The following is a 15952-nucleotide window of genomic DNA, read 5'->3' on the forward strand; positions in this document are numbered from 1 at the left end:
GTCAAAAGAGATTGTAAAAACTGTATTGTCTCCTTGAAGTGTGGAGTCACAATTGCCTCAGTGCTTATCAGTTCTTTAAAAAGGGTTTAAAATTACAGTATTTTGATTATAGTATGTTTTTTTCAAGTGCTAAAATCTTGTCTTCCTAGAGGAAAATACAAGTGTGTGGTTCAGAGGGCAAATATCCAGACTGTGTGCTGTTATTAGTGTCTTCTTAAATGTGATGTACAGTCATGATTTTGCAGTCGTTTTCTTCAAATGTACAGAACTACAATCCCTGTATCATTTATTTTGATTTTGGAAACTTTCCTTAAATATGTTTTCTTATTTCTTCTCCATGGCTGGAGTTACAAGGGAGATGAGATTGCCTATTCTTATTCTTAGAGAGGGAAAATTCGCTGTGCACCAGGCTACCAGCAGCCACACTCAAGTATTGTGCAAGAACACAAGTGAGCATTTGTTCTTTCAGCAGGAGATAAGTGAGACCACATTTGTATCTGTAGACTTTTTAATATATACCATAATTTAACAAATGTCTTGTGGGTGTAGCAGATGTCTTTTCTTTCCCCAGCACCTCCCTACTTTTTTCTGTTGTTGTTGTTGTTTTTTTAATTCACAATTGCTTTACATTTTTGGCAGGCTCTCTTTGTGTGCTATCTTAGGTCATTAAAGGGCAGTTAAAGACAGAGGGAATTTGTTTTAACAAACCTTACCTTGCAAGCAGACCCCCACAAGACAGAGAAGGATATTGCTGATGTTCTTTGTAGCCTTGCAGAGTAGTGTAGTACTGGCTGTGCTCCAACACATCACTTAAGCAGTTGAAGACAGTGGGGCTAGAATATGTTTAAATATTCTTCTGGATTGATCTGTATCCATGTGTACTTTCTAAAAACAAGGTGGGATCCACAAGAACTTCTCAATGGGATTTTCTGGTCAAGCAAAGAAACAAATAAGGTCTTTATGTGTTGGAGATACTGAGTGGAGAGAAGGGATGTCCTTGCTTGAGAAGTCTCTGGACTGATAAATGAAGGAAGCAAAAGATGTTGGAAATTGTGAGTGATTAAAGACTGAAGCCATTTTCCCTTCTGCCATTGCATTAGGTTGGTTTATCTAAAATAATTGGGCATGGTACTACTCAGTGTGTGTGATTTGCAGCTCTTTAAGTACATAAAGCCTCCAGCATTCACCACTCATGCATGTAGGCTTACTTCAGAGTTTCTAAGTCTTGGAGTGGCAGAAAATGGGCTTTCAGATTTACAGGAGAGAAATAGCTTTGGGAAGGTTTGAGTAGCATCACTCAAGAATGTTAAATGGCAATTCTGTAAAGTAAAAACATCATAGCTTTATAAATATTGTAAGAAAAGAAAGATGATGGGAGCTCTTTGGAGTCTGAGAAATACTGAAAATTTTTCAAAATGTTGTGAGCAATTTGTGCGGTACTTATTAAAGTCTAATGTAATCTGGAGAAGTCATGGACTTCTTTCTCTCTATCATCTCTTTATTTTCAAATAATGCTTCCATTACTGGAAATGGGTGAGCAGAATTTTATGTGCATAGAATCTGTTTGAGGCGAGATAAAGATAACTAAAGATGGTGAGTTTCTTTCTGTGAAAAGCCATCCTGTCTAATTTGTTTGACTCTGATCTAGCAGAAGTAGTTACTGTGGTTAATTCTGCAAAAAGCAGAGTAGAGGTCACTTGTGGGACAAGCTACAGACCATTCAGTGCAGCTGCCTGTGTAATAGTGGCCTGCAGTTACAAGACAGGGTGCATTTCCATCTCTGCTAATGTTTTTAGCTTGACTCAGCAAAACTGGTTTTTCTACACAAAGCTATGGTTGTGCTTCCAACTGCATCAGTGGAGGAGCATTTTAATTCAAAATAGCACCTTTGCTGGAGGGGGGTCCTTATCGGACAGATGAGGTATTGTCAGGTTTTGAATAGTTTGCTTCAAAGGGGATTAATTAAAAAATTAGTGAGAACAGATGTCTGATGTTGGCCTGAGCAGTCAGAAAGAAGAGGAAATGTCCTGGGTTTGAACTTGTTATCTTAATTGGATCCCTTGTGACTTTCAGCCCATTTGATAAGAGTTTCTTCAGTAGACTCCCCTGCTTCTACTGCACAAAGCCAACAGCTTTCAATTTTAAGGGTTTTATGTGTGGGTATAGGCACTCAGGCAAGTTTTTGCATACAGCTTGGGAGGATGATTCCTTCACAAAACAAAAACTTTGTATACCACAGGCTGCTTTAGTATAGCTTTTTTACATCCCATGTGCTATACAGAAAAGTAAAATAGTGTTCATTTAAACTACTTTAAAATGTATTTTTTGAATGTCATTATATATCTTCCTACAGGTGTGTTCAGTCTCCTTTTACCAGTTAGACCTTCTGTAGAGTGCCAAATTAGCAAGGGGAACATTTGGTATGCTGCTTTAATCTTCTAAGATCAACAATGCAATTACTTCTAGAGATGCAGGTGACTTTGCAATGTGTAGGAGCCGTCTGGGGCTGTGTTATGGCAGGCACAATCATCCAATCTCTGGGAATTTTTCCTTTACAGTAGTATAAATATGCCTTTAGACTTAAGCACTGCTGAAGTATCAGAACTTGGCATTTATTCAAAGTTGTCCTTAGTGTGGGATAATTTGAGTTAGGCAAAATATTCCAATTTCTACAGGCAAGGAAAGAGGCTTGTTTTTATTTTTCAGGGCTTTCTGTAAAAGAAAAATCTTCTCTTGATGATTCAGTTATTGGAACAGTTCCCAGTTAAAAAAAAAAATAAATAAAAAAAATTGCAGGGTATGGAAAATCTGGTCAAGGAAGCTGATGACACTGACAGTGTTGCGTGCCTTTTCCATGTATTATGGGAATATCACCTTAGCATACATGCTATTCTTAATATTCTGTCAAAAGACCCTTGGTACAGCTTCATTTTGAGAATAAAAAAAAAAGCAGATACTGAAGGCAGAAGGGGGATTAGCTTAATGCCTAGACAACTTTTGGAGACATGAGTGAGTTTTTCATCAAATATATATATGCTTGAAGGGAAAAATCAATACGACTTCTTATTGAACTTTGGGTATAGCTAATATAGATGGAGATGTCTCTGCCAAAATACACAGCAGTAATACCTAGACAATACAGGTTTTGCTTATGAAAACCTCCACGGTCAGATTTGAGGTATGGTACAGAGTAGAACGTAGAGATGCAGAGATGGAACGTCTGCATTGAGGGTGGTTCCTGTAGCAGAAACTGAAAATGGTATAAATTAAGGGAAGAGATACTTGCAGGTTTGGAAAAACAATCTGTCCCTCGTTGCAGAGTTCCTGGAGGTGAGGTGTTTTTGTCAGAGCTGCTGTGTGCCCACCAGGGTCTCGTGTTGTGCAGTCCAGTCTCACAGTGGGACTGGGCCGAGGGTCACTGCGCCGCCCCTCTCGTCCCTTGGTTGTCACCACGCTGCCCCAAGCCCTGTGCAGGAGGCAGTGACAGCCCTGAAGGGACCATGATGGGCAGAATGGTGGCCCAGGAATGCTCAATCTTTCATTTTGGAAAAGTAAAGCAGTGCTCTGCCCTAATGACCGACCCCTACCCCACCTCTGGGCCACTTTTTCCAGAGCTGTCTCAGGAGCACACTCCTCCTTCCCGCCTGCCTTGGCAGCTCTGACGTGCTGGAATTGCTGTTGCTTTATTCCTCCATTACTTCGTGATAGATCACACCAGTACTGCAGATTGGCATACAGAGCAGTGAAAGAAGAAATGGGAATTTTTACATTGGTCTGACATTCCTGATATTTTCAGTTGCAAGTGGAAGATAGGATGAGTACAGTGATGATGCTGTGTCACTGCCTAGGACAGTGAATCAGTGCTGTCTGCAGCTGCAGTCGCTCGTGTTCCCGAGTGGCTGTGCCCAGTGTCTGGAGCAGGGCTGAGATCATGGCTATTAAACCCCTTCTGTAACATTTGGCTGAAGTTTGACAAATAAAAAGAGCTTTGCCCCTTTGAATACCATAAATAATGTTTGTCAGACAGTGTTTGTTTCTCAGTTTCTTTCATGGCTTTTGATTGATGGGTCTTGGTAGGAAGTTGCCACAAAAGGCAAGAACTTCACATCCTGTTCTTCATTAGAAATAATTCTGATATGGCATCTAAGTGATCTAGGTGCTTCTGGAAAATTTAGCTGCCTAACTTCAAAGTTCACCTGAAATCAAATCTTGAGGTGCCAAAGTGAATACAGTTGGCTTCTGATCCACTTCATAGGCCCTTTTTCTAAAATAAATGTTAAGTGTTAAATTCATTTTAATTGGTACATCTTTTTTAAAATGAGGAATATCTGACTTCCCCCCCCCCCATTAATTAGTCTTTAATTATTAAAAACCTAGGTGAAGATGGTTTTGTACTGCCCTTTTACACCTGATATTGTTCACACTGGTAACTGATTTCTGTCACTTGTCCTCAGATACTGCAGTTTGATTATTCCTATACAAAAATGTGCTGTAGTTCTGAGATGGCTTCTTAAAGACTCACAGCTGTGGTTTGCACTTTTTAATACTGGTGGTGCTTTTGGCTTTAATTAAGAATAAGATGATGTTGTAGGTGGCATTGGTGGAGTGGTATGAGGAAAGGAGGCTTTTTTGGCAGATTAGCAACCAGTAGGGCAAGGATAGTGCAGGAGTGTGGGAGTACACATAGCTCTTGGAGATTCACACGTATTCTGGTTTTGCATTCATGTGACCAGTTGCAGAAACACATTATCTATGACTTTTGGTTTTGCAAAAAGTGTTTGTGGTGGTGGGGGGTGTGTTTTGCTTTTTTAAAGATCCTGCACTCATAATTGGTTATTTACCTGCCGATTCCCACAGGCTGGCTTCAGGGTGCTTTAGTGAACAGAGGTGGATGTGAAAATGCTTGGGCAAAGCAAAGAGCTGAGTTTTTAATCTGAGTGTAAACTTTGTTAAGCTTTCTTTAGAACTCCATTCATGCATAATGCTGCAGTCAGTTGTGAGTTACACGTCTTTAAATCTCTTGAGGTGAACACATTGGGGCTAGAAGAACTTGTCAGTTTACATTTAATTTATTCCAGGCTTTAGGATATGTTTCATGGCTGTGGAAAAGTTTGAATACTAAATATGATGAATGTTAGCCTATATTTTCAATACCAAATTTGCTGGCCAACTGCATTAGATTTTTAGCATGTTTAATATCTGGGTAAATGGAGAAAAGCTTGTTTAAAGTGCAGGGTATTTCTGCTATTAGTGTTCACAAGTGCCAGTCTGCCTGTTTGCCATTAATCCACAAGTCATGAGTAATACTGGCCTTGTCCTAGGAAGTCAGAGGTATTCAAGGCTTTTTTGTTAAATAATCCACAACAAACCCCTGCATTGCTAGTATGACTGACTGATTGTTTTCACTGTCCAAAGGGCACTCTCTTCTTCATCCCAAATTTAAAAATAGATAAGAAATCTTGCCTTCTCTTCAGTAAGTAGCAGGTTCCAGTGTAGTGCTCTTGAGCTGATTCTGTGATTAATGGCCACTAAAGCTGGAAATTAGCTTTCCTTGTTAACAGCTCATATTTTCTTGACTTGAAATTTCAATAAATTGTAACTAAATGATCTTCTCTATGTCCTGTGGGGCTGTTAGGTTGGATTTTTTTTTCCTTTTTTCACCCCATTATGGTATTCCCTCACAGGGGTTTTATGTTTCATCCTTAATTTTTCAGAAACCTGGGACTCAGAGCTGCTACTGTTCAACAAGACATCTGCCTCAGGAAAAGAATTGGCAGCTTTTATGCACTCACAAAGGAATTTCAGAAAAAATATTTGTTATTCCCAAACTAGATGCTGCCAGAGTACATAATTCCAAAACTTCTTTTCTCATGGGAAAGGCTTAAAAGACTAGGCTTAACAATGGGGAAATAAGCTGGGTTTATTTGTGTTTAGAATGGATCAAAGCCTCTTCAAGACCTGTTGTGTGCACTGAGCACCTCATTACTGCCTCTCTCTTTTTCATATGTTTATATCCTCAACTCTGCTGAAGCTGTAATGTGCCTGATAATCCCTGATCTTTTCTAAAACAATGTAGGGGGTCAGGAAAGATGCTCACACAGAGCATCCTTCCACCCCAGGAAATGCTTCTCTTGCTCCATTTACGAGGTCAGTATTATTTATGCCGTACTTCTGTCAACTTCTTATGCTGAAAATAATGCCTGCACTTGAAAATAACTTTGTAGGTGCTTAAAAAGCTGAGGTGAGAGTGTTCAGGCTCAGACCTGAGGGGCAGGGTAAATGAGGGAATGGATCTTTGTTAGAAAAGGTCATGTTCATGGAGCTGTCTGTGCTCAGACTGATGCATGTTTGGTTTTTAGTTTTTAATTTGGTTGCTCACTAGGAAAGAGAAACCAGTCTCCAAAGACCTGCAGAAATTTAGTGTAGTTACCCAAGTGATATCAACCTTAATAAAACCCCAAAATGTGGTGTTTTGCAAAGAAAGCCTATTCCAACACCATCAGGCAAGAGTGGCCACCAGTGAGTGTTTCCCAGCTTGGACTCTAGCAGAATTCACTGCTCTTAGAGCTGCCAGGCAAGGGCTGCTTGGATCCCTGCAGGCTCAGCCTTGCAGGTCCCCAGTCACACCACACAGCACAATTTGGAGCCTTTTTATTTTGCTGCTGGTTGTGCAGAAATTCTAGATGTGCAGTATGAAATGGACCTGAGGAAGGAGGTGCCCAGCTGCCACGCTGTGCTGAGCTGTGGGCACCAGCCTGGGGCAGAGAGGAGCTGCTGGTTGGCTCTGGCAGACCCGCTCTGCTCCCAGTTTGTGCCCCTGCTCAGGTGCTGGGAACTCAGAGCAGTGCTGGGCTTGGTTACTCTGAGCAGCTGTCACTCCAAATCACCTCAAATTCTTGTTGTTATGGCAACATTAAAAAAGCTTCCTTATCAAGAGTGAGGAAACCCATTCTGGTAAATACACTGAAGTGAGTCAGACAAAGGCCTTTCCCCTGCAGGTTGTTCAGAACATGACTCAGGGCACCAGGCTAAACAAACAAGGACAAATAAAATGAGCAGGGGTTTACATGGACTAGAAAACACTCTTGTTGATGATGAATTTTTTTTATTTTTTTTAATTTTTTTTCAACCAGCAGAATTTATTTGTGCAAAATGTTAGCAACTTGTGTTGTAATGGAAAAGTAATGAAAGAAGGACATAGAAGAAGGAGTGACAAGGAGGTACAGATGAATGCTCTGGAGAGCAGATGGCTTAGGAGATGGAGAGAGATGGGCTTAGGAGTGCAGAGTATGTGTAGGCAGTGCTTGGTGAGGAGGTGAAAACCGGGCCAAATGTGTGACCACAGGCTTGAGATCGGATGTCAGATCAAGAGATGAAAGCTTGGAAGATGAATCACCAGCTTGGGAAAGATAGCAAGAGCACTGGACAGAGGCTGCAAAAGGGTGACACTGCATGAAAAGGGAAGAGGAGCCCATACAGCCATATGAAAAAATCCCCAGTTAAGATAGGGCTGCTGTTGTAGGAGTGCAGAAATACCTTCCCACAGCTGCTTCTGGGAACTACATCTGCTGTTTTATTACTAGCAGGTAGCAATGTAAATATTTTAATCATAACAAATAGAATCCATGCCAGGCTATACAGTCACTAATCACCATTCCACAATAAGATTTACAGAACACACAACCCCCCCCCCAAAAAAAGCCACAGACAGCTGAGAACTGACTAATTGCAAAAGTCTGCCCAAACTCCAGAGGTTTTCTGTGGAGAAATAAGTAGCATTAGTTGGAGAATGACTCTTGTTTTGTAAGCTATCAGCATCCAGCAGCAGCCTAGTGGAAAACTGTGTCACTGTTAGTGCACCAGTATCCATCAGCTCAAGCAATTGATGTAGATGTAATCACTGTCTCTAATAGAAATAAAGTCAGGGTAATGGAACATTGTCACAGGATCAATGTCTCCTGTTTTGAAAATAAACCCCCTCAGCTTTGCTTTTGCATTTATGTAGCAGCAGGCGACCACATCATTCAATTCAATTGACACAGTCCCTTAGAGCCCTGAATGATCTATTGTGGGAACATCAGGAAGAACATATTGGAAAAAATTGAATGTTCCTGATCAGACTTACAGGCCACATTATTTAGTGGGTTCTCTAGCAGTGAAAATGAGAATAAATCAAGTGAGAGCAGAAACTTGGCACGGTATGGAGATTTTTAACCCCATTTAACTGTTAATTTCTACAATTTCTTGACCAAAAAGATTGAACTGCAGAAGCAGTGTGTATTTTCAGGGGTGGTGTTTACAAATAAAAAAGCATTTTTGCACCTTGCCCCTTCCTACCTTAGTCTCAGCAGAAACCCTTGATAGGCCTCATTTTGACTGACTCAAGGGCTCTTCTCAATCTGTTATTTTCTCAGAATTTTTTGCACAGTTTGATCCAAGCGAGGTTTAATGGGTGTGCTCCCACATTCATCCATAATTAATTTCTTGCAAAGGCTTTAATGCGGCACAGGAGATCAGCAGCCATATAGTTGCATACTTAAACCAGGTGCATGCCAAAAAGGCATATAGAGGATTTTGAACAATTTTGCAGAAAAGGCTTTTTCCAGTTTTCACCTTTCTTGGCCTTGATTCCAGCAGCTGTTCTGTGTCTAGATCCAGGCAGCATTAGCAGGAAGCTATTTTAGCACTTAGTAAAGCCATTGAACAATTTCACAAAGCCTTCTTGAGACAGGGTCTAAAAATTTGATTACAGAAGTCTTTATTTATTGGAATTAGGTATTCCTGAAGGACTGTAGCTCTGTCTAAAGGGACATCCTTCTAATGGCCTAAGAATGGAAGCTGCAGAGCTTGTTTGATGTTAGCACTGATCCTGGGATGCCCCTCTAATAAGATGATTTTCCCTTTTGAGGGACAGATGGACAGATGTCTCTCCCTGGAGGAATGCCAAGTATTTGTCTGGTGCTTGCTTCTCCATTACAGAGATAGATTTAGCACACAGAGCCTGGAATTTGGACCTTGCAGGTCATCTTGAAGTAATCCATACTGGCCAAACCCACACTAGTGTTCCCTCAGGTGATTCTGCTAATTCTGGTCATCAGGACCAGTCACTTCCTAATCAGTTTTGCAAATGCCACATTTCCAGTTTTGCTGCCGTAATCATCTGTCCAGCTTGTGTGTGGGTAGGACAGTCTAACCCTGAAGGTCATCCCATCAAGCCACAGGTTCTTCCTTTCTGAAAATGCCTTTGGTCTGGATTAGACAGTTGATCAAGGAGCATTTCATAATGTTTAGCTATATTTCCTGGTGTGTTCTGATAATTATTTAAGTATTGAAAGAGAGAGGCGGTTTAACCTTTGAACTGCTATGTCTGGACAGTTTTAATTTAATCCCAGTTTGTCTCCATCAGGGAGCCTGAGCTCTGTGATTAAAAACCCTTCACTACACAAGATGTTTGGGCTTGGGATCTTGTGGGGAGTCAGGGAGGGGTGGCTTTAATGAAGTAATCAAAAATGATGCAGGACTTACTGCTGGAGGTTTTACTACATACTCTGAGCAGCTGAATTTGGCTTTTAAGTTATAAAGGAACATATTTGCATCTGCAGAAGGATGTATCAGGACTAGCTGCATTTCAACAAGGTTGTAATTGTCATGCAGGAGAGTTGTGCCTTTAAAGAGATGTCACAGAATCACAGAATGATTGGCGTTGGAAAGGACCTCTGGAGATCCTTTAGTCCATCTGTGTCTCTACTTTCATGCTTACCAAGAGAGCTGAAAAGTCTTTAAAATACTAATAAACAATATGGCTTTACTACTCTGATACAGGAAATAAAGAGAAAAATCTTCCCCAAACATAATTTCTTCTGGTGTTGCATTGTAATAATGAAAAAAAAAAAAGGATTAAGAACCTAAAGTGTTGAATAAAGTGTCAATACCAGAACTATCCCTTTATCTTTGGTCAGCTTAGGGATTTACAAGATGTGGCTGCCAAGAATCACTGCAAGATGTCCTTTAGCTGTCCAGGAAGATGCATTTTCAACTCTAGAAAGCACAGAAGTTTGCAGCTTTGTAGCCATGGCCGTGGAAATCCAATGCTGGGTATGCTGTCACTTGTGTGTGTGCTGTAACATCCGGAATTCCTGCCTCCTGGGTCACACAGCATATGACTTTGGGGAGGAGAGTCATAGTTCAGTAATTAAATACTACTTTGCTCTAGGCAAAATCAACAAATGGGCTTTATCTGCAGCATATTTTGTAACTGTACTCAGGACTGGGCTGCATTTTTCAGATAAGTAGACAGACAGTAACTTACTTTTAGCCAAGGTTTTGGGTGGTTTTGTGTTTTGTTGTGGGTTTTGTTCGGTTTTTATTTTTTTCCTTCTCTTCGCTTTCAGGGTTGTAATTCTTTTTCTTCTGAAGATTTCAGACTGGCTTTGTCATGTTGTATTCTTCATACTCCCAGATTGGCATGGAGAGGCAGAGACTGTTGCCATAAATTAGGTCACTAAAGCTGAAGTACAGAATACAAATATTTATCGCCTGAGCTAAGGAAGGCAATTCACATGAGGAAAGGAAAAGTTATTTTTTTCAGTGTTCAGAAATTAAGCTGTATTCCTGAGGTTAAAAGCAGAGCAATAGAGTTAAACAATGAACATGAGAAGCATCTCTTGGTTTAAATTACTAGAAGGAAAACTAGCAAAGCCTGATGATATGAGAAATCAGTAAGAAGGTTCATAACATAGAATTACAGATAATTTTTATGCAAGTGCACATCTGACATATTATTAAATCTTAAACAAAAGGGCATTTAGCTAATAGCAATTTGGAGGCACAGGTAAAAATGCAGAAAATGAGAACACTTGGGCATTTAATTTGAAAAAATATTTTTCTTTTAATTCAGAATGTAAAATTCCTAACTGCAGATCACCAGATAGTAGGAAAGCTTTACTAAGGGTTCAGTTGTACTGTGCCTGATAAAATACTGGCCCCCATTGCTCAAGTGAAGATGTGAAAGAGCTGATGGGAGTGTTTAGAGCAAGTAGCTAGTACACTTGGAAGAAAGTAAACCCTTTTTTTGTCTTTTTAGAGTGTGACAGAATGTTCATTTTGATTGAAACTGGTGTTTAATATATTCTTACACAGAAGGATGTACAAAACAAGTCATAGACTGCATGCTTGATATAAAGGAACCATTAATTAATTTTATGAGTTTTCCTTTATAAAGCATTTCTAAAGGTGTATGCAGAACTCTTCTTTGGATATAAACTTAGGAATTTCATCAGCCGTTGGGGATGGACGCACCATGTCTCAGAGAAGAGCATTTGGAGAAAGCTTTAGTAGAACAGCAGCCACAAGGAATGGTGTTGTGGTTAAATCTCCAGTTCTGTAACCTATGGTGGCTTTGGTATCTGAATGAAATCCTGCTGAAAGCTCACACATTCAGGAGTTTGCCAGGTCCGAGTGGCTGGATTGAAACAGCACCCTTCGCTCTTTTAATTATTGTGGCCATTAAAAATGAGAAAGACTCTTAAGCAACAACTGATAAAATGTCTATGTGCACATATGCTAGCAAAATATTTGTCTGGATTTCTTGCAAAAGAGGAAAAAATAAAAGCTCTAATGGCAATATTTTTGTTGTAGGGGATTTATTGTTTCTGTAGCCAGACTTCTGTTTTCCATGGATAAATGTAGCAGGCTGTTTATGTCTGAGCATTAAGCATTCTTCAGAGCTACCCAGAGCATTAGCTGCTCCTTTTAACATATCATATTTGGTATCACACTAATGATTGGTATGTTTTTGGGGAATTATTATTCACTGCAGCCTGTCAGGTTTTCCTGTTATCCTACCTATTGGGAATGTGTTAGAGCCTGCCTACAACTGCAGAAATATCACTTTCTTAAGCTGTTATTTGATGATACAATAACTCTAATTGTAGTGTAACTCCAGTATACATTATCAAATGATGATTGAGAGATACCCAGTAATAATCTGATGTATAAACTTTCTCTGCCAGTTCAGGTTTGTCTAAAAAAACCCCCTAAACACCCAAAAAACCTATTAGGCCAGGAGCCATATCGGGTGGCATCTGTTCTCCAGCATTTGGCATGAACCTGGACAAGGAGTACAAAGCTAGCTCAAACATGTGGAGTGGAATAATGATTTGTCAGAAACACAGTTGGGTTTGCACTGTTGGGCGCTGATTAGCTTGCAGATCTGGTGTTGGTGAGAGTGGAATTCGATCTCCTTCTTAATGGATTTTAGTTGTAAATTTTACCCCAGGTATGAAGTGTGTGAATGGTCCTCAAGGGACAGAGGTGCTGGGGTGCGACCTGCCCTGTCTGCCTTGGGGCAGGCACAGAAACACACACTTCTGCCAGGCTGGAAGCAAAGCCACACTTGGTGTTGTCTCTGAGGTAAGAAACCAGGTTTCCCTTGAAAAAGGTAGCTTCCAAATGAATTTTTGTGTGATTCCTGGCATGGAATGAGTGGGTCAGTCTGTCTGAAGCACAGGCGTGTGTCTTCTCTGCTCCTGACCTGTTAGTGAGTAAATCTCAAGGCCAGCATCTCTATGGATAGTTGACTTTTATGGCTGATATGTGTTATGCCTGATAAATTTTGGGACTTTAGGGACTTTCTGTAGCAGCATTAAAAATTACCTGGGATTACCTGGCTGTTGTGCTGATTGTAACTGAGCAGTGGTGTTACAAACCACAGGCCCATCCTCTGGGAAGGGAAATAAAACCTGGGAAGAGGCCTGCTGAAATGGACTTTCTTTTGAGCAGGGAATATTGATCCTGGTGTGGTCCCATGAGCAATTTGGGCATCGTTCATAAGCTCTCATGCCCATCCCTTTTTTACCTGTCATGGTGTATTTTATATATTTAATCCTCATTTTACCAATGAGGAATTCCCTTCACATGCACTGTACCTGCTCCAGGGCGCAAAACAAAAGTAGAGGCAAATGGGAGACATTTCCTTTAAAAGCATAATTGGATCTAAAACAGCAATGTGGATGCTTCATACTTTGCCAAGTAATTCCACAGAATGTTTTGAGGAAGACCTGAAATGTTTCTAAGGGCAAGGAAAAAAAAGGGCCCTGAGAATCTCATCACATTTTTAGAATGGGTTTGGGACATAAAGCTGCAAATATTTTAAGATATTTTTAATGGTCCCTATGTAAATTAGGCTACATATCTATTCCTAATTCTGCTAGGAATTGCGTGTTAACTTCTACTTATCTTTGTCTCATTTTTATGTGTCTTTTTGGTGATTTAATTTCTGCATATAAAATGAAGAGCAATACTAATATCTTTTAAGGTGCCCAAAAATAAGTAGTTGATTGCTTGTGGAAACAGTGAATTTGGGGGGAATTAGCCAGCATCGATGAAGTAATTTTTTTAGGATGTGGGGTACATGTGTACATGCATGGGTCCGTTGTCACAAACACTTTGAGGGTTGGCAGCGTAAGCCTGGTGTTAATTCAGAGTGTGTTAAAGGGAAATAATTATTGTATCCTCTTCTACTGTATTTTCTCTTTAACGTGACATTTTGCTTTGGGTTGGAAGGAAGGTGGTTTGGTGTTGCTTGTTATTCTCATATTTTTTGTGTCACTTGGCTGTGGGACACAGCCCCGAGCCACAGGGCCTGGGATGGGGGAAACACAGAAAACACCTTCCAGAAAATGTAAATAAGCACTGAAAACATGCACAAAGCAGTATTTTGGTAAAATGCAGGAATCTTTTGCACCCTTTCCAGTTCCAAGCCCTTCATCAGGCAAACTGTGTGTTTCTGGAGCTGTTTCTGTGTTTTTCTGGTGGCCAGGGTGCCACAGCCAGTGCTGCAGTGCCACCTCCTGATAGCCGGGCAGGACCAAAGCTTCTTGTGCAAAACACTCAAACCAGCCTGGAAGAAATGAGGCTCCTTTGATTGGGCCAGGGTGAAGAACACTTTTGACAAACAAGCAAAACATTAGTTTTTTTTTAAATTTCCTTCAGCTACCCAGCTACATAACAGGTGAATTGATGTGGCATCTCCAGGGTTCTGCTTTGAGGGGGGAGCCCTCTCTGTATAAATAATTCAGCACCTCTCAGTGTGACAAACAGCACTTTCATCAGATTTCTGTGGTTTGATCTATCGTTTTTGGTGATGCAGCAAGATTTTGAAAATCTGTGACATACCCATGAAACAAATACTGCCATTTGTGTGTGTGTATGTACATAATGTTTAAAAAAGCCCTTCGTTATGAGTCTCTTTAAACTTAATTACCTTCTCCTCTGAAGGAAAATATTGTTCCTCTTCCTACAGCAATTTTCTGTAAAAAACAGTCTTAAAGACAGATAATTTGCTCCACGTATGGCAACAAAACATAGCTGAATAAAATTAATGTTTGGTCCTGCACATGGTGGAATTGGTTGCTAATGCATGAAATGGCTAAAAATGCCATTCATTTTATATTCTGTTCAGTAAACAAGTCCTCAAAGTATGTCTTGGAGTTTGGCAGGGATGTCTTGTACCCCAGGTGTGGCTGGGGCTGTGGTGGGAGTAGGGTTGGTATCAATGTGCCTTCCTTTACCAGTCGTGTTGCACTTACTGGAAGTCATTGTCTTGGGGCAGCTTTTTCCTTTAGAAATGAGAAGGGTTTAAGTAGAACTGCAATTTTATTTTTTTCCTTAAGAAACTAAAGCCACCTCCCCAACATCATGGCTGTGAGTTGGGTGACCACATACCTGGGGCAGGCTTAGGGGTGTCCAGATGTGGTTTCAGGAAAATATACTCTTCATACCCAAGTTCATCCTTTAGCCTCTCTTCTTGAGGGGTTTAATTGGATCATGTTTGTACAGCATGATGGGACTTGTGGGAAAGTCACATCCTGTCCAATTTAGCTGCAGATGAATGGTAAAACTCAAAGTTAGGTTATCAGAAAAACAGTGTGGTCATTTCCTCCTGTTACCTTGGGAGTTCTGGCTAGGAAAAGATACCCAGGGAGAATACACATGGCAGCCTTATAATGCCAATCATGACCTTGTAGTTGTTACTTTCGATTGTGTTCACCACTTTCCCACTTGGAGCAGCAGTGGCAAGTGGCCTCCCCATGCAGCCACGTAGCAAGAACTTTTTATTTTGAACAGTGTAGGAAAACCCATTTTCTAGTACCTTTTTACATGAGAATCCAAGTTGATCTTTGTCAAATACCAGTAGGAAAGTCACTTGCTTTCTCAGACTCCAGTTCCATAGGAGAAACAATGGTGGTGGTCAGCTGGGTAAAAACCTGGGAAGGTTTGCTGATGAAAAGTGCTGGACAGATAATAGGAACAGAAGGTGGACATTATTCCATAACATGTTCTTGAAGCTGATGTTTTCACATGTTTACTTGGAAAGGTCAAAGTTTTCAAACATTCAGACAGCATGAGGATGTTCTCAAAAATGAGACTTAAAAAAAGCACTGTATTCTGTCTCTTCATGTTTTAAAGACTGTTGTTGCCTCATATTTTCCAAGTTTATAATCAAAAGCATATACAGTCTGATACATTATTTTTCTTGCTAAATATTTGCTATTACTAAAATCAAGGAAAAATTGTACATGTATAAATATATATATATCTCACATCAGTATTTTCAAAGCACTGACTGAAAGCCTATAGAAATGTTATGAAAAATGGACTGTATAAAGTTTGTTTCTAATGTCAAGAATTCCTTTTGAAAAGCCAAAAGATATGGCTGAGATGTTTTCTGGTCTTCAGTGGGATTAGCTGGGCTTGCATTGAACGGACACTATGTTCTGTATCTCATACTGTTCTGTACCTTTTCACTAGGGCGGGAGTACCTGAAAACTGGAGTAGATTAGAATGTAAAAGTGAGAACCTGCCTGGATGCCAATGTGAAACCAAGTTCTTGGTCTTTGTTAACCAGGCAGAAAGAAAGCTATGTTATAAAAAATGTGTTCCATAGCAGTAA

At 40.3% G+C, this 15952-nt stretch overlaps 1 protein-coding gene across 4 annotated transcripts in view; it reads left to right on the top strand.

Annotated features, from left to right (window-relative positions):
• TBL1XR1 (TBL1X/Y related 1) overlaps nucleotides 1-15952 on the top strand; it is a 110013-nt gene that overhangs the window by 71054 nt on the left and 23007 nt on the right. The gene's annotated exons all lie outside the window — the stretch shown is intronic.

This window comes from Poecile atricapillus, chromosome 8 (genome assembly GCF_030490865.1).
Source record: "Poecile atricapillus isolate bPoeAtr1 chromosome 8, bPoeAtr1.hap1, whole genome shotgun sequence".
In the NCBI taxonomy this organism is placed as follows: Eukaryota; Metazoa; Chordata; class Aves; order Passeriformes; family Paridae; genus Poecile; species Poecile atricapillus.